Source organism: Paroedura picta, chromosome 13 (assembly GCF_049243985.1).
Source record: "Paroedura picta isolate Pp20150507F chromosome 13, Ppicta_v3.0, whole genome shotgun sequence".
NCBI classification, from domain to species: domain Eukaryota; kingdom Metazoa; phylum Chordata; class Lepidosauria; order Squamata; family Gekkonidae; genus Paroedura; species Paroedura picta.
This window is the reverse complement of record NC_135381.1, coordinates 15,832,755-15,851,562: the sequence shown is the minus strand read 5'-3', so window position 1 is coordinate 15,851,562 and position 18,808 is coordinate 15,832,755. Positions and strand designations below refer to the sequence as shown.

Below are 18,808 nucleotides of genomic sequence, written 5' to 3'. Positions count from 1 at the left end.
AAAAAGCTGAAGCTTTCCGAAGAAGCAAAGTCCAAACCCTCTAAATAATCATCAGCAAGAAGGTAAAGAAATTACATACTGGAGTGTAGACTATTTAAATCTTGCTGTGCTTCAGGCAGGCAGGAGGCACTTCCCAAAACAAGTGCACATCTGGAAGACATGGCAGTTATCATTGCCAAAAGAATACCAGGATACTGAGCAGAAGGCCAATGGAAGGCCCCTGGTTCAGAGAAAGGGCATCTGCTCTGCATGCAGAAGAAGAAGAAGAAGAAGAAGAGTTGGTTCTTATATGCCGCTTTTCTCTACCCGAAGGAGACTCAAATTGGCTTACAGTCGCCTTCCCTTTCCTCTCCCCACAACAGACACCCTGTGAGGTGGGTGAGGCTGAGAGAGCCCTGATATTACTGAAGAAGAAGAGTTGGTTCTTATATGCCACTTTTACCCAAAGCAGTCTTAAAGCGGCTTACAATTGCCTTCAAGGTGAGGCTGAGAGAGAACAGTTGGTCCTTATATGCCGCTTTTCTCTAGCCAAAGGAGTCTCAAAGCAGCTTACAATCCCTCCAGTCAAGAAGGAAACCCTCACACAGCATCAAATGCTCTCAAAATCACAATGGCCTCATGCCTCTTACTATAAATCTCTAAAGAAGAAGCCACCTTCACCTGTTCCAGTAGCCCATCCGCTACACGAGGCACCTGAAAAAGCAGGGGCTCCGGCAGAGAAAAAAATGAGAAGCTCACCTGCTGAGAATAACTAGCCTGTGGAGAAATGGCACTTCAGATCTGAGAATCTCAATTCATTAAAGTTTATAAATGTAAGAACTTGTTCTTTAAACTGAAACAGACAGGCATTGTAATTGCTTGTGAACAGGTGTAACATATTCATGTTGATGGGCCTGTGCCACGTTTCATACCAAGTGAAGCTTCTGAGCTGTCTTTAAAGACAGACCCACGTAAAGTGGCTTATAGTATCTCTACTGAGGTGATAATTGCATGGATGGCACAACTAATGAAGGGGAGAGCTGACAGCTCAGATGTCATGAGTAGGAAGCATTTCTAGCAACAGTGACCTGTTTCTTAAGCATGTGCATTTCAACCCAGTTCAGCTGAAAGATACCCAAATCAGGTTGGTTCTTACATGCTGCTTTTTTCTATGAGGAGGGCATCTGCTCTGCATGCAGAAGAAGAAGAAGAGTTGGTTTTTATATGCCGCTTTTCTCTACCCGAAGGAGTCTCAAAGCCACTAACATTCACCTTCCCTTTCCTCTCCCCACAATAGACACCCTGTGAGGGAGGTGAGGCTGAGAGAGCCCTGATATCGCTGCTTGGTCAGAACAGCTTTATCAGTGCTGTAATGAGGCCAAGGTCACCCGGCTGGCTGCATGTGGGGGAGCAGTGAATAAAACCCGGCTGGCCAGATTAGAACACTCTGCACTCCTAACCATTACACTAAGCTGGCTCCTGGATACGTTTGTATATGGATCAGCTGAAAACAGCCCAAATCTGCCTCCACCACTGGTTTTTATGGGTGAATTGAGGCTGTCTGAAACACCTGAATTCAATTTGACATGATTTGGTGTTTCAGAGGCAGCTGTTTAAACTTTAAAGAGACAGGGAGAGTGGGAACTGCCTTTCAGCTTTCCCGTCCTCTGGTGGAAGGAGGCCAACCAATGGCTAAGCTCCCTAGAGGAGCTTAGCCAATCACTGCAATCCATTTTTGCAAATGCATTGCAATGAGGTCTTGCAGCATGCTAAGCTTGCTGCAGGTGTAAGCCAAGGTAAGTGAGGGGAGGAGGCATGGGGAGATTTAGCCAATAGGGGGGCAAGTTTGGGGGGTAGAACAGCTCTTGGCCAGTCAGAGAATGTTTTTCCTTCTTGTAACTCTTCTGTGTATGGCCAGTGAGGCTATAAATTTAGGGGGGGAACCATTGCTGCTTTCTTGCCTGGCTGAGCTGCTCTGGTAGAGTGGAGGTTCGTCTATGACTCCCAAAGACTGGTTGGCTTCTGCTGCTTGCTGCACTGGACCTTGGAGGATCCTCATTGCTGGAGAAGACTTTGACCAGTTTGGCCTGAGGAGTTCTCCTTTGAAACTTTTTCTCTCCATCTTTTCTTCTTATTTTTAAGTTGCTTTTTAATTTTTAAACTCATTTTCTACCCTTCAATCACCCTTTTGGGTTTCTTTGGGTTGGGGAGGGTGCTGTGTGTACTTGGGATTGTCTGTTCTTTTCAGGTTTCTTTTTTTCTCTTTCAGATTGGGGGCAGGGGCTTGCTTGCTATCGGTTTTATTGGGGCTGCTCTGCTATTTGGGGGTGCTTTGCTGTTGCTGCTAGGCTCTTTCCCCCTCCTTCGTTGAGGTGGTGAGGACTGAACTCAGAAATCTTTATTGGCTCAATGAACCCCAACCCAGAGAGGATCACAGCTTGATCAGGAAGTAGCTACTTGACTCATGCAGTAGGTTCCAGAGGGATCAGCCTTTCTCAGCCAGGATTTCATGAAACTCTGGGGTTTCTTGGTGACCTGGAAGAGTGGGTTAACTTTTTATATATATTTTTAAATTTGTTATACAGTTATTGGGTGATATGACCATACATGGCCATGTCAATATGCCCCCCTCCCAAAATGGCCAATGATGGGCTTGGAGGGGGCAGAAAGAGGAAGGGCCCAGGATGGACATGTTCACAGCTCTGCTTCCCAACTACATTCTGCCCAATCACACTACTTCTGGGCTTCCTTGAAGCCTGAAGAATGTTTCAGGAGTTTCTCAATGGTAAAAAGTTGAGAAAGGCTGGCTTAAACAAAGACATATGGAGTTGGATGTCATCAGCACATTAATGGCACCCAGCTTTGAAGCTCCAGAAAATCTCATCCAAATACATAAATAATAAATAAACCATGTCAAAGGCTTGTAGCCTCTTGTAGCCAAGAGGCCACTGAAAGGTCAACAGGCTCAACAATCAAAGATTGATTGACTTGTTCAAGGTGTAATAAACTGATAAAATCCACCAGTGCAACTAAAGTTATGTCAGCTGCAAAACCAGTGCTGAAGACAGACTGAAATGCCTCAAGAGGAAATATAATAATACTTTTTATTTATATCCCATCTTTCTGCATTGCTCAGGGTGAGTAACAGCATTAAAATGACATTCAAAATTTAAGAAATTACAACGCTTGTAACATAGCTAATGTAATTAATGCCCCTTATGTTAGATTTCCAGGCAGGGGTGTGTGTAGGGTTTGGGTTGGGAAGGAGCTGATTTTCCATCTTCTGTCATTTGGGAATACCAACAGTTACCTGTAGTTATGGAATAGCATCTAACAGATTCATCCAGCTAAGTATCTGTCAAGCAAACCTGGTATTCATGGTTCACTAATAGCAAGTTGTGAAATAATACATATCTTGGATGAGATGACAGATCAGATAACGAGCACAATATCGACTCACCTGCCTTCCTCAATTCCCATTCCTCCCATCATCACGCCATTCAGCAAGACAAAATTCTTCCCGTAACCACCACTTTCCAGGTACTACACCTTAATAGGAGTTGACAATTAATGTTAATGGCCACTGATACATTTGGAATGGCCATATTTTCACACGTATGCAATTTTGGGGAGAGAAAATGGCTACTGTTTGAGTCATTCTGTACCAAACTGAATGGACCTGGTGATCAACTCATGTCTGATCATCCAAGCTGTGAGAAAACTGTCATGGAAGCCCTGCTCCCTCTTAGTCCATGACATTAGTAAAGTCTGAAGGCTGCCCCTTTCCCCTGCTTCCAGGAATATCAACTCTCTAGGTCTGCCTTTTCAACCTTTTGACCATGGAAGAACCTCTGAAATAATTTTTCAGGTTTCAAGGAGCCCCGGAAGTGATGCAAGTTGGCCACACCCCCTGGCCACACCCCCATAAGTGTTATGTCACCAGAAGTGACATCACCTCCCATTCCCTCTGCTTCTGCACACCTATTTTTTTAATGACCCAAACCTGAGACTATAACTATTTGAGTTGCTGGGAGAACACATGTGTGGGGTTTCTAAGATTTTCGTAAAAGAATTTGGGATGTGGTTTGGCTTGCTTACTCAAGTCATCTGGGTAGAAAACAGTGAGAGCATGTCCCCCTGCAAGGCTTTACTGATAATGTATTGCCCCTCCTCTCCCCCCAGATCTCCGTACCTGCAAATGATCATGTCATAGCATAATCAGAGACAGAAAAGGGATCCAAATCTCCCCTCTTCAACCTCCCACAGTGGAAAGAGACAGCAATGAATGTTCCAGCAGACAATTTAATTTTGCTTCCAATCTGCTGCCTGATTCTCCCCTGGCCATGATGCCTTCTTCTGGGGCCCAGGGTTCTTTGTGTCTCCCTTGTCCCTCCTGCTCCCCAAGCAGGGCCCTCTCCCCCAGCTCAAGGCAGACTGTTGCTGAGAGCCGAAGCAGCAGCCCCGACTTCTTGTCCTGCAATTGCATCCCTCCAGATCATTATTTCCGATTTGCATCTGTTGCGCCGTGACTGACCTTTCTTTGTGTACCGCCCCCCCGCCAACATCAAGTGGGATCTGCCCCAATTAAACCAAGGAAAAATCAGCGTGAGGAGTGGATGATGGGGGCCGCCTGGCACATCAGCCTGCTGATCGCTGAACTTCAGAGGAGCGCGCTTGGCTCTTCCCAGCTCCCAGAGTACGGCTGTTTTTACACTCTGTTGGTGCAGCATGGGGTGGGCAGCAGTGGAAATGGGGAACAAGAGGCCCAAGGTGTGCAGGCCTCTGAGGAAGGGGGAGGAACAGGTTACCTGGAAGAACAATTAATGCTCCAGGGCTTGCCAGCAAAAGGGAACCTGTCTGAAGCAATTCTCTTTTCATGGAAACAGATGAGTTGGGTTGCATCCCTCCATTTCTTCCCCAGCTGGTTACCGTTTGGAGGTCTGCTTGCTGCTACATAAGACGTTCCCCATCGTATATTCCATTTGCATACAAGCCAGGACCCAGCAATCTGTCATGCTCTGGTGTGACCAACCATTAGAACTTGGGGTATGAAGAGGAAGCAGTGGGACTGTGGCAAAGAGCCCCTGTCATTTAGACGTACGAAGCCTGCTGGGAGATCTCAGTGTAACCTTCCTCACAAGTCTTTTGCGAGGATAAAAAAATATCCAGGAAATAATTGTCTGAGCTGCTTGGAGGAAGGGTGAGATAAAAACAGGACGGAGTGGCTCTCAGCATCGATAGGAGCCCTGTGAGGACGAGCAGTGCACCCAGAGATATTTGTTAATTCATTTCTCATCTGCCCAAAACAATGAGGTGTATTACAAAAAAAACTATTGCCATATGAGGCCATATGAGGCTGTGCTTAGCATTTGTCTGATTCCTGCATTTCGTTGTAAAGTTACTGGGAAAAGTGGTCCTTTTTATTTTGCTTAAGAACATATGAATGCACGTCAGATTTTTGTTTAGGGTTCCATTCACCATTAAGACGTAATCAACTTTCAGTCACTTCCAAGGTGTTGGAGTGAACACATGACTGCATGAAGCTGCTTTTTACTCAATCAGACCCTTGGTCCATCTGAGTCAGCAGCATTGTCTATTCAGGCCAGTAGCGGCTCTCCAGGGTCTCAGGCTGATCACCTCCTTCCTGGTCCTTTTAACTGGAGATGCCAGGGATTGAACCTGGGACTTTCTACATGCCAAGCAGCCGCTCTTCCAGTGAGCCAAACCCCTATCCCATGTGTCATCTCCATGTTGGGAAATTTCTGGAGATTTGGGAGAGTGCTGGCAGTTTAAATATGCAAAGAGGACCAGAGGAGCAGAATGCTTAAAATAGTAAAATACTTTTATTCACAAGAGAAGCAACTATGTAGAAAGAGTGAAGAGAGATTCCAAACAGTCTAACTGTTGTCTTCATTCAGTCTGTTCAGGAGAAAAGCAAAGCAGTATGTTCAAAGGAGCAGGAAGTCTCCAAATTAGCCAGTGAGGACATAGGAGGAGATGATTTGAAAGCTATCAGGAAGTCCCTAAGCTAACTCTACTAAATACACATCTCCTCCAAATATCCCCCTCCTGGTAGGATACTCTTAATATCCTTTTGAATCAGGCACACTACAGATCTTGAGTATTCTAACATGGAGAAAGCTCAGGGGGTTATAATGCTGTAGAATCCGCCTTCTAAAGCTACCCTTTCTTCCTGGGGAATCAATCTATCATCTAGGGATCAGCTGGAGACCTCCAGGCCCCACCTGGAGATTGACAACTCTACCACATCTCATAGCCTTCTGAGCAAGCAGATCAGTCCTCAGGCCTTTGGGCATGAATCAGTTAAGAAGTCCTTTCAAGCTTCTTTATTACTCTGCGCCAGTGTTAATTAGGATCTAGGCTTTTAAAATACAGGCCTCTGGCCTATTTTTTCACAGAAATCATTCAGAATACATATTAGGCAAACTCAGGGAAAAAAAGAACTATTTAAAAATCCAAAGAGAAACCTGAATCCTTGACATTCACTAAGTGAAAATGATTTATGTTGTTCTGAGTGGGTTAAAGCCCTTCAGAGAAGGGAAAAACCTGTTGATTAAAGGCAAAAGCTGTTCTCCCTTTTGTTTGGGAAAAAAGGTTAAGTTGTCTCTGTTCTCTGGCTGGCTATAATGGGCACTCAGAACCAACTGGGCATGCCTGGTATGGGATCATACAATGCTTGAGCAAACAGGGTTGCCAGCCTCCAGGAGGTGGCTGGGGATCTCCTGCTATTACAACTGATCTCTAGGTAACAGATATCAGATCACTTGGGAAGGTAGCGTCTACTCATGTAGTGGTGGCCAATTGTGGCTCTCCAGATGTCCATGGACTACAATTCCCATGGTCCCCTGCCAATTGTACCATGCTGAAGGGTAACTGTAGTCCAAGGAGCCACAATTTGGCCACACCTGCATGGCATTACACCCCACTGAAGTCTATCCCCTTGCCAAATCCTATCACAGAATCATAGAGTTGGAAGGGGCCATACAGGCCATCTAGTCCAACCCCCTGCTCAACGCAGGATCAGCTCAATCATCCTAAAGCAAATCCTGCCCTCTCAAGACTCCCCTGTCACCAGTCTCCAGGTATTTCTCAACCCAGAGCTGGCAATCTTAGAATGTGTTTCCAGGGGTCAGATCAAGGCCCACCAGCAGCATGTGGGACATGAAAGGGGAGGGGGACAGGATCTTCACAAGGCTAATTTAACCTCCTATTGCAGCTCTATTGATCATATTCTATAGTGTACTGTTCAGAATCAGATATAACGATGCATGGGGTGAAAATTGAGAGGAGGAGCTTTTTCTCCCATGATACTAGAACTTGGAAGCACCCAATGAAACTGTTGGCAAATGGGTTCAGGACAGACAAATGGAAATACTTCTTTATTGATCAAATAATAAATCTGTGAAATTCACTACCAGGGGTCTCAGACATATGGCCCAGACCAGAACTGGCCTGTCCAGGGCTCATACCTAGCCAATGAGTACCATTACTGCCAGATAACAGAGGCTGTGTATTATATCCATGTATAGTGTCCCAGCGCTAGTGCCTAACAGGTGGTAGAAGTGGGAGGGTGGGTAAGACACACCCCCTTGCTGAGGCAATTTTTTCCCTCCAAAATAAAATGTTCCCTCAGAGATTGAGCTAGCCTTGTAACATGGTAATATGGAGCTCACCATCCCACCCTGTGACTATCCACTCTTTTAAGATTTACTCAGCCTTGGAACTTTGGGAGGAAGTTTTAAGAGCCTTCTTTCTTTATCATAAATGGCACTGAGGCATTGTTAATAACAAACTGAACTTTTTATTGCACAAGAAGGAAAAGGATGGATGGAATGTGGAGATTAAGCTTTTTCTTACAATTCAGATGTTTTACAGTTTAGAAGTTCTTAGTTACAGATTTTAGAATAGTTCAGAGGCTTTTTTATAATTTAAGTTTTCTTTTAAATGTCAAAGTTCTGTTGTGTTTTTTTAAAAAAATCTTTTTGACTTTCACTGAACTCCCCTGGCTTCAGCTAGTACCATCAACGTTCACCTTCCTAGAAAAAAAAAACAGCATCTCACTATTTACTGAAAAGTCTGAAGCACTTTCTCACACAAAAGTCTGAGGAAATCTTTACACCTGATTTCCTCTTTTTAATTGGGCAGGGATCCTCCTTCTCTCCATAGAAGAATTCTCCTTTCAATTTGGCCTGCATTGGGAGTATAATCTTACTGCCCAAATTCCCATAGCCAAATATCCGCCCCAGTTGTCCAGGCACTGTGTGGATTAGCTGTCAGTAAAAACTCAGCACTCTAACAAAAGTTTCTCCTCAGAGCAGATGATCAGTTAAGGATCTGTCAGGCTGCTCTCTGAACCATCATCCGAATAAGAATCAAGATTTAGAATGAAATATCTCCACTACTCGGCTTGAATATCAGCTCCATCTTAGCTTTTGCTGGCCAAACACAGTGCTTAGAGCAGCCTGTTACTCTGGCTCTCTCTGTTTAGTGAAGGTTTTTAACCCTTCACTTGTTACTTTTACCTCAACACTTGAAACCGTGTTTTTTATAGTGCGGTCCATCACAATGGGCATCAGGGAAATACTGTAAGAGTGTTGTGCGTTTAGTGTGTTTGTATTTTGAGTAAAAAATATTATTGATTGGTTTTGCTGATTTCCTTATATTTCTGGTACTTGGCATTACGTTTTACGGCACACATAGCCCAGTCCGCCAAAGTGACAGTTATGTCAGATCCAGCCCTCTTAACAAATGAGTCTGATGCCTCCGACATAGGAAATAAGCTTGTCAGATGGTAAGAGAGGAAAAAGCACCGACTTCTGTAGAGCAGCTTTAGAAGCTAGGGCCATGATAGCTAAATGGAAGATAGGTCTCTCAGTGGCTACTAGGTATGGAGACAGAGGGGAGCCCTACATTCAGAGGCATTTCAAAGCCCAGAGGCAACATCAGGGAAAGGTCTCAGCCTCTGTGCCCTGTTATTGGCCCTCCAGGGGAACTGGTAGGCCACAGTGTGAGAGAGGATGCTGGCCTAGATGGCCCTTTGATCCAGCATGGCTTTTATGTCTGTATGAACCTCCACTTAAGCAGGCAGAATACTTTTGAATGGCAAGTGCTAGGAACACACAAGAATATTTATCTTAACACTCTGCTTGTGAGGTCTTGGTGCATATGGCTGAAATGCCCATTTGAACACCTCCACTACCAGTCAAGTTAAAAAACTCCTGCAGATGGAATTCTGCAATGTAAACAATTCGTTGTTTAATAGATAAAAGCTTTGTATGCTCAAGACTGTAAATTCAGTCTTCAGGATCTCCAAGTACAATAACTTGAAAAGATCCCTTTCTCACATTCTCCCTCATCCTGGCCAGTCAGGGTAGGTAATTCTAGGCAGGTAAGCTAAAGTTCTGATTCAATATATGAAAACTTGAGAGATGGCTGCATAGGGTGTATTCTAGGCCACTGGTTCTCAGCTTTTCATACCTTACGTTCTCCAGCTACTGTATCAAGGAAGCAGGCTCCCTCCATGAGAGAAACAAAAAACGCAATTTCCCCGAGAAGAGCATTTTGTTTATTTTATAGTTTGCCTTTCTGGAGACTGGAGGAGGATTACATGGTGTAAATTGATATAATCAAGAGGATGAGACATCCAATAAACAGTGTAATAGGACTGGGATTGCACAAATCTGAAGCAAAGCAGAAATCTGACCCAAGGGGGAGTAACATGATGTGTTAAACAAGTAGCCAAAGATATTGCATAAGCTGAAATGCAATGCACCAAGAACAAGATAAAATACAACAGCAGGCAGCACACATCACCATCATTCATAGCAATAAAACCCACAGACTTATTCCATTCCTCAAAACAGCTCAGGGACCAATCTGTTATAATATATGAAAATGCCTCCTTGAACCATTCTGTTTTACATGATTTGCAGAATGCCAGATGCACAGGAGCCTTCCTGGCCTCCTCAGGCAGGACATTCCACAAGGCATGGGCCACTACATAGAATCCAGGTGTGGAGGGATCAACATAACACACACACACATTTAGGTGTGTGCAGGAGTTGATATAGAATTTGAAATTCCCGGGCCAGCCCAGTGACGGCCTCTAAGAGATATGTGATTGATGATTGGTTGTGGGTTATGGACAAATCTGATAGGATGGTAGGCATGAGGTCACTAGACTGGGACGTACGGAGTGCCATCAAGTGGAACAATACCTTGGCTAGGTATAATGTGTTGCTAATGGATGCTGGGGGGAGTAGAATAGGAGACATTTAGGGGCAGGAGATGTTGCTAGGCAGAAGTTGCACTGGACAAAAGAAGTTGCAGTTAGTAACTGGGGGAATATACCTTTTTCAATTGATAGTCTAATGGTCTTTGGTTGGGAGAGGGTTATTTCCATAATGTGCACATTTGGCTCAGTCAGTTGGGCAAGCAGGAAGTAGAAGATAAGGTTCTACCCCAGTTCAGACCAGATCGAAATCTGGCCTGGCTTTTCTCGGCAAGACAAAAGAAATCCAAAACAAGATAGAGACCTGGACTGGCTTCCTAGCTTTGTTAAGAGGCCCTACTGACTCCATAGTCTCTGCCAGGCTGGTTTCTCAGAGTCCATCATGGGTTCTGTACCTGAAGGGGTCTCCATGTGAGGCACTCTTCCACTATCGGCAACCTTTATGGTAACACACGGATTCAATTTGCCCCAGTTTTAGGATACTGCTGGAAAAAAATGCTGTTCACTTGTGCACATGGGATCCACCTGGGGCTGGCGTTGTCCTTGGTAAATAGGGACAGGCCAGGCTTCTGTGGGGATTGCAGGAATTAGCTTGGGCTGGCTAGTGCAGGTGCCTGGCCCTCTCCATTTCACTCTTGCTGCCTGTGACAAATTGTCCTGACACTCAGCGCATTGAGCAAATCCCTTCTTCTGCCTTTTCATTTGCTAAAGAGATCCGGCCTCAGTGTGCTGCCCGCTCCATTTCAGAGAGAAAGTTTCACTATTGATCTGACTGAGGACACAGATGTCACCAGTTATTCCAAGAGGGTTTTGAATAAGTGCCGTTCGTCACAGACCTAGAGAACCAAATTTGCCTTCAGCCAGGAAAGAAGATCATGGGGACAGTACCCAGGCAACTTCCATAAAAGGTCATGTGTTCAATCTGACTTGAGACCCAATCCTGCTTCTCGGTTGAGGCTAACTGGATTGCTGGTAGGTTAGTGATGTTGAGAGGGTTCTCCTCCCCATGTCTCCCCCCTCTTCTTTTTCTGCTGGGGCCATATATCTTGGGGAACACTGCAATAGAGGTTGTAGACATTTTGGTTGTGGAGGGCCCCCCAGATCTCCTGTGCCTTGGTGGAAGACCTGGTGGAAAATTTCCATTACAGGCCCTGTGGAACCATGACAATTCTTGCAGGGCCCTCAGATCTCATTCCTCCAGGTTGGGACCAGGACCGAATTGTCTGGATGGATTGGTCTTATCCAGCACTGCCTTCTGGCACTGATTCACAATATATACCCCCCCTTTGGAACTAGGCAGAATGGAGAAAGAGTTGGGTATCATCAACACAGAGAACAGAAGTTCTCGAGCATCACTGTCTAAGGTTTTCTCTCCAGGAAAGTTGTATTATTGGATGGACACAATGGCAGAAGAAACATATCTTGTCTTTGCCACCATCAGCATTGAGTAGATTGAAAACCAGCAGGACCTCTGCACTCTGAAACTGAAGAGGAGCAGATCAGAATACATGAACAATCCATTGTTAGTATTTAATTACTAGGCTCTACCTTTGAACTGTGTTAGCTAGCTTGTATTTGCAAACTCTATTTCATTTCTTCTTTGTGGTTTGTTTTGCTAAGACCCATCAACCTGGAAAATTTAAACAGACAAATCCCATCAGTGATAATCTTTTCACAAATACTCCAGTAGTATGGCTAGCTCCATTCTTTGCCAAGCTAAAATTTGGATATTTTTTGAGATGGGGGGAGGGCTTGTACTTTTGCTTTTTCCACATTGCCCACAGCCTCTGTTGCTGGCTCAGCCTGTCAATGTTTTGCAAGAAATCTACTCTAAAGTCATCCCACTGCAGAAAAAAACAATTAGAAATTGCTGTTCTTGGAACAGTTCTGGGAAAAGTCGTTTCATGAGTAGTCAGAATTTTTTAGATGCTTCCCTGCTTTTTGCTTAACCAACTCATCTGTTGGATTAGATTTGAATAAACGGTGATACCACCGAAACTCCAACAAAAGTGGGCCAAAAATTAGGGTAGCAAAATGAAAGATCTACCACTATGGTTCTTTTGCTGGAAAAGATCCATCTCCTTTTAATGTCTTCTTTTTAAAATTCCCCACCATAGCAATGATGCATCAGAAGCGAGAGAGATTCAGAATATAAACAAGACATCCATCTTCACTGATTAAGATTGGTGCCTACCAATTAATCAACTAAAGTGTTAGCTGATTAATCCACTCATTAAAGCGGGAAGTGCCAGGCAGTAGTGATGCCGAGTGGGGCACACCTGACCACTTAATCCTAACAAGTTTGCAAGATTTTGAAGAAGGTTCTGCACTTGAACTCCTCATGCCATCTTGGAAAGGCCCAAGAAGCAAACAATACAATTGTATATTGCCCTCTCTTTCCTCCAATGGGGCAAATACCAGTTTTGTGAGACCATTTCAGGCTAGGAAAATGGAAAGGCAGAAAATTGTTACCTGCCCTCCCCCTGTACCACCCCTATTCCAAACTAGAAACCCATGGTAAGATGGGGTGAGTCTGCAACTCAGTGCCAGAGCATCTGCTTTGCATACAGCAGGCTCCGAGTTCAATCTCCAGCATCTTAAGTTAAAAGGATCATGATATGAAGTGCCTCTTCCTGAAACCCTGGAGAAGAAGGCCGTACTGACTTAGACAGACCAAAAACTGGTGTCAAGTATAAAACATCCTAAAGCAGGGGTAGCCAACCTGTGGTCCTCCAGATGTTCATGGACTACAATTCCCAAGAGCTCCTGCCAGCATTGCGTTTGCTGGCAGGGGCTCGTGAGAATTGTAGTCCATGAACATCTGGAGGACCACAGGTTGACTACCCCTGTCCTAATAGGTTCATGTGGCTCATCTTGACAGAGAAAAAATGGCTAGAAGCTCCAAACATGGACAGGGCACATTGACAAGGCTGACCCTTAGCAAAAGCAGTTTCAATCCCTCTGAATGCAGAGCAATACAAACACACAGGAACAAAACTTGCATTGAATTATTAGACCATTGGTCCACCTAGTCAAGTCAGGGGTTTAAGTGGAGGCTTGAAGATAACTAGTCTGAAGGCTTAAAGTCATCCTGTATGGTGCAGGGGGTTGGACTGGATGGTATTTAAGCCCCTTCCAAATTTTTAAATCCTATTATTCCATGGCTAGTTCCATGCCAAGGCTAAGATCCATTCCCGTTCAGCTAGCAAAAATCTATTAAGTAGCAATGTCAGGAATTAGACTGGGGAGCTTCTGTATGCAAACCATGGCCTCTACCACTGAGTTGTGGCCATTCCACAGAAACTCACTCCCATCCCCAGCCTGTTACTGGGTCCATTTGAGCCATTCCCCAATTCATTTTGGAACAAACAACCACCCATTCCTTACACAGCAGTAAGTAAGATTCTGCAGTTGGGTTACTGTTGTGGTGGCAGCATGTAATTCTGCTAATCCTTAACCAACAAGCCTCTTGTGGTGCAGAGTGGTAAGGCAGCAGACATGCAGTCTGAAAGCTCTGCCCATGAGGCTGGGAGTTCAATCCCAGCAGCCGGCTTAAGGTTGACTCAGCCTTCCATCCTTCCGAGGTTGGTAAAATGAGTACCCAGCTTGCTGGGGGGTAAACGGTAATGATTGGGGAAGGCACTGGCAAACCGCCCCGTATTGAGTCTGCCAAGAAAACGCTAAAAGGTGTCACCCCAAGGGTCAGACATGACCCGGTGCTTCCACAGGGGATACCTTTACCTTAATCCTTAACCAACAGGGACCCGATAACAGTACTGTGCCTCTCAATGCTGCAATATATTGTGCCACTTTCTAACTCAACGGCATGAAACAAATAGCTCCAGTATAATGACGAGTGCTGCCTTCTTCTGTATTGCTGTTATCTTGTTTGTGCTCACTGTGGCTATCGAGCAAGAACAATATATACAAAGGTGGCAAAACCATGCCTGGATGAAGCCTCATTTGTGGTAAGGGAGCCTCAAATATTTTGGTGGACATCAAAATTGAAACACTGGGGGCTCAAGTGACACAAGAGTTTAACCCAGTTCTCTCGTGTAAAATAGGACACAGGAAGTAGTTTCAGCTAATGATACCCGAATTGGATCTGTACTGCTGCTAACATTTTGACTGTAGAGGCACTGGGAGTTCCTTTATGACTGTAAGATTTCAAGGAAGGCCAAAAATGCCTTTTGATGAGCCTGGTACAAATTCTCTAGGAAGTAATGCACACTTCCGTGGTATCACTAGCTTTTGCCTAAAGCAACATTTGGAGCTAATTTGTAGGTTCCTGTTGAGATAACACATCTGAGAAAAGTCAAATAACAGCCCCAGGAGATATTATGTGTTTAGGAAAATTATTCAAGACAGGAGGTTCCTACCTCTATACTTTGGGCAGGTTTTGCCTTCAAAGAGCTCGAATACAGACTTAAAAATCGAACCCCCTTTGGAAATTACCACAATGGCCTCAATGGTGTATATTGAATGAGCAAACTCAATTAAGGCATTTCACACTGTTTGACCCCTATTAACAAGAGTTAATTTTGTCTTACAGGGGGAAAAAAATCTCTTTGATCAACTCCCACCTACTTCCTGATGAGGGTGTTACTTGAGAAACTCATCTGAACCATCACAGAGGCTTTGATCCAGGACCCTTTCCTCTAGACAGTTGCTTCAAAGATGGCTGTACATCTCCCCAACCATGCGTGAGGAATTCTCTTGCTGAATCTCTTCCCTGCTCCCAAATTCTTCGATTTTGGGAATCAAGGCTAACTTCAAAAGACATTGCAGGGATCACAATTTTCTGCTTGGAATGAGCCAACTGCCAGAATGGTTGTTAAGCTATTTCTGTCTCTTAGCTGATCAATGACATTGAGACATCCTTTTAGATTTACAGAGGAAGCAAAATATCTGAATAACAGTGCTAGGAGGCAACATCCAGGAAGGGTCTCTGTGCTCTGTTCATGGATGAGCCAGGGCAACTAGCTGGCTGCTGAGTGAACCAGGGTGCGGGACTAGAAGGACCACTAGTTTTACCCAGCAGGGCTCATCTATTGCAGATGAGAGAGCATAGGGCAGAGATCTGTTTGCCCTTTCTCCAGAGTCCATCACCCAATATTTCATAATGGAAAACATGGACAGCCTTCAGAAAGGTTTTCTTCACCGGCAGTACGCTATATTAATTTAATCTTCAATCATCTGTACTGCACGGGGACGGGGGAGGGAGGGAGAGAGAGAGAATTTAGAATTTAGAATTTGTTTACTTGTAACCTGCAGGTTGGAGCTAGCCAGATTTTCACTCCGTCTCATCCCGTCCCTCTCCTTACTCCAGTCCCTGGGCCACATTACTTTTGTCCATCCGGTTCCCTTTTTTTGGTGCTCAGAAGGGGCCTTTCCTTTTTCAACAACAGAAAACTGGAGTGGATCTAGGATAGTCAGCTCTGGGTTGGGAAATCCCTGAATATCTGGGGGTGGAGTGTGCAGACCCACAGGACCAAAATAGCTACTAGCGTTGCCAGCTCTGGGCTGGGAAATATCTGGAGATTCAGGTGGTGGAGCTGAGGAAGGAAGGGAAGGAGCTCAGCAACCCCTCAGCAGGTTACAATGCCATGAAGTCCACCCTCTAATGCTATTTTCTCCAGGGGAATTGACCTCTGTAATTCTGAGACCAGTTACCATTCCAGCAGACCTCCAGCCGTCACATGGAGATTGGCAAACCTAGGTAGTTCTAGCCCTAAACCTGGCTCCAACCCTAAATCGGGCTGCAGAACCATTTTTTTCTGCTTCTTGTAGAACTACCAAATTTTTGAGTGGTTTTGTAGGCCACTCAGTTTATAAAGCAAAGATGGGAGAGCCCACACAGTTTGCACACGGCCTGTAGGAACTGCTTGGCCTGCCTACCCCACTTCGATTTCTGTGAAGCCATTAATGCTAGGTGGTGGCAAGCTGATGAAGCTGGACCATTTGGGTTCAATGAGGCAAATTGTCTTCCAGGCACAAATCATTGCCTGGGAAACAGAGCCATTCCCAGAAGACGTAAGTGGGCTGGTGTTTGTTCAATAAAAAATATTGACTAGATTGAGGAGACATGAGGTTCTGCTTGGGAGCAGCCCCATCCTGACAAATGAGGAGTGGCCCCAGGGGTTTTCTTGGGCTTAGCCAGGTATACAGGTCTTTACAGCCCTCAGTATCCTGTCCCCCAAGTATGTGGGGACCTGATTTACACTGGGACCACAGCTTAGGAGAGCAGGGTTTCTCTAACCAGAAATGGACTGATTCAAATGGGGTAGCCGTGTTGGTCTGAAGTAGCACAATAAAATCAGAGTCCAGTAGCACCTTTAAGACCAACAAAGATTTATTCTGGGCGTGAGCTTTCGAGTGCAAGCACTCTTCGTCTGACAAAGAGTGCTTGCACTCGAAAGCTCATGCCCTGAATAAATGTTTGTTGGTCTTAAAGGTGCTGCCAGAGTCTGATTTTACTGAAATGGACTGGGAGAGCCACTGTTTCCTTGCTGGGAAAACTCACTTGAAGTGTCAAGGATACAGGCAAGTTTTCCCAAAAGGGCACAGAGTCTGTTTCAAGAGGGCAAAACAGCAGGATTGCAAGACTTAATCCCAGCTCCCCTATGCTGTAGTGGTTCCAATTTGAATTGGGCTTCCATGCACTGACCATTAAAACCCTTGGAGCTGCAGAAACGTGTGTGTCTAGTTGACTGTCATTGACTTGATTGGTGATCGCATTTATGAGAAACCCTTTATAAGAAAACCTCCTGTGTTTTTTTAAATTTTTAAACTATTACACAGGTCCCTTTTGGAGCATGGGCAGATATTCTTTGCTTTCATGCCCGCTGTGACAGAAAGCATCCATGCCGTCTTTCTTTCTGGTCAACAACTGGGTCTTCGAAGGGAAAGGGAGCAGTCCCTGTTGATTGGAAGGCAAATCGCCACTTGGGATGAATTGGGAAGAACTCTTTTCATGAGACAAGCCTTCCCCCAGCTAAGGGAGACGGAGCTCGAGTGCTAGCAAACATGACAGTCTAATTAACAAAGCGGTTGAAGCCAATTAGATCTAATTTCATAGGAACTATTTCTCTACAAGTAATCCATTACCTGGATAATTGCCCCCTGCCTAGTTTTATAAGGCCCTCAATGCCAGGTCTGCAGTTAATGAAGCTACAGTCAATCAGCTTGCTGGATCAACCAATTATTAGTTGGGTATAGACCTTGAAGAAAAAAGAAACAGGATAATTTGATCGCTTTCACAACGCATGGGCCTCCCTGCAGAGGAAGGAACTATCGGTTAGCAGTGTGTTAACTCTTTTTGAACTCACTCCATCCAGCTGGCAGGGCTTAGCATCGTCTTGGTAGTGCTTTATTTTTTTCTGCATTTAAGGCATCTTATCAGTGGATCATTGATATTTGGTCATTCTATAGCACAAAGAAGAAATCAACTCTACTTACTTGCTGAGGCTTTTTAAATCACTGCTGCTTTTCCCAGCAGACACCCAAACTGGTTTACAAAATTGCAATTTAAATGCGCAAACAGGGGGGAAAAATGAAAACGCCATTAATGACATCCGGGCTTGTCCTGGATCCACACAGCTGGTTCATGCGAGGCCATGGGCTGCAAGCCAAGAGTGAAGCACTAGGGGCCAAGCTCCATTGGCCGTACTCAGGCCCAGCTTCAAAGGGAAAAGGAAACTGGGGGGATATATAGTACATCTAGCAGAGATGTTCCCAAGAACTCTTCTCCTTTTCTTGGCAAACCTACAGTGGGTCCAGCCTCTCCAAGGAGGAGACAGTTGCTCTGATTGGCAGCATCACCTCCACGTTTCCAGAAAAACAAACCCCATTATTCATTGTCAGGCGCGGTTCCTTTCGCACAGCAGCTGCAGCTGGTGCTTCCCTTGCCAGCTGTGGGAACAGGATCCAGTTTATTCAGAGCAAGCCAAGTCACTCGTAGACGTTTCAAAAGGAAAGACAGCATCTTGGCTGAGGGGGTTGTCTGTTGTGATATTCATTTGGAAATGGATGGCCCCTTCTCTCCCATTTCTTGCTCTGCCAGCAACCAATCACAAAAGCAATCATTAGCATATTTCCCAGATGGCACTTGGAGGCGCTATTTGACTACACCCATCACGAGTTCTGGTTGGGGTGTGGGTGTGTGTCAAAGCTCTCAAAACGTTGGCAGAGTTGTTGTTTCCCAAAAAGATGTATGTGAATACTCACCTTTGATAATGTCCACGGCTGCCTCTTGCCTGCTGCCTCTTCTGCAAGATTCTCCACTTCTCTCTCCTTGAATTAGCCACATGAGTAATCCAGCCCATCTAGGGCAGGGGTAGTCAAACTGCGGCCCTCCAGATGTCCATGGACTACAATTCCCAGAAGCCCCTGCCAGCATCCGCTGGCAGGGGCTCCTGGGAATTGCAGTCCATGGACATCTGGAGGGCCGCAGTTTGACTACCCCTGATCTAGGGACACAGAGTGAATCGGATGGTATCCCCAGATGTTAGTGAATAAAAGGGCAGCCAATCAGATCCGGCTTCACCATAACGTCATTGATAATATATCTTGAGTAGC

At 45.0% G+C, this 18,808-nt stretch overlaps 1 long non-coding RNA gene across 1 annotated transcript; it reads right to left on the bottom strand.

Annotated features, from left to right (window-relative positions):
• Positions 1-9,602: 9,602 nt before the first annotated feature.
• Positions 9,603-18,573, bottom strand: LOC143822806 (uncharacterized). The gene is made up of 3 exons (XR_013226265.1): positions 18,458-18,573; positions 17,690-18,286; positions 9,603-11,715 (listed from the first exon to the last, which is right to left on the bottom strand). It is a non-coding gene; the product is annotated as an uncharacterized LOC143822806 (long non-coding RNA).
• Positions 18,574-18,808: the final 235 nt, after the last annotated feature.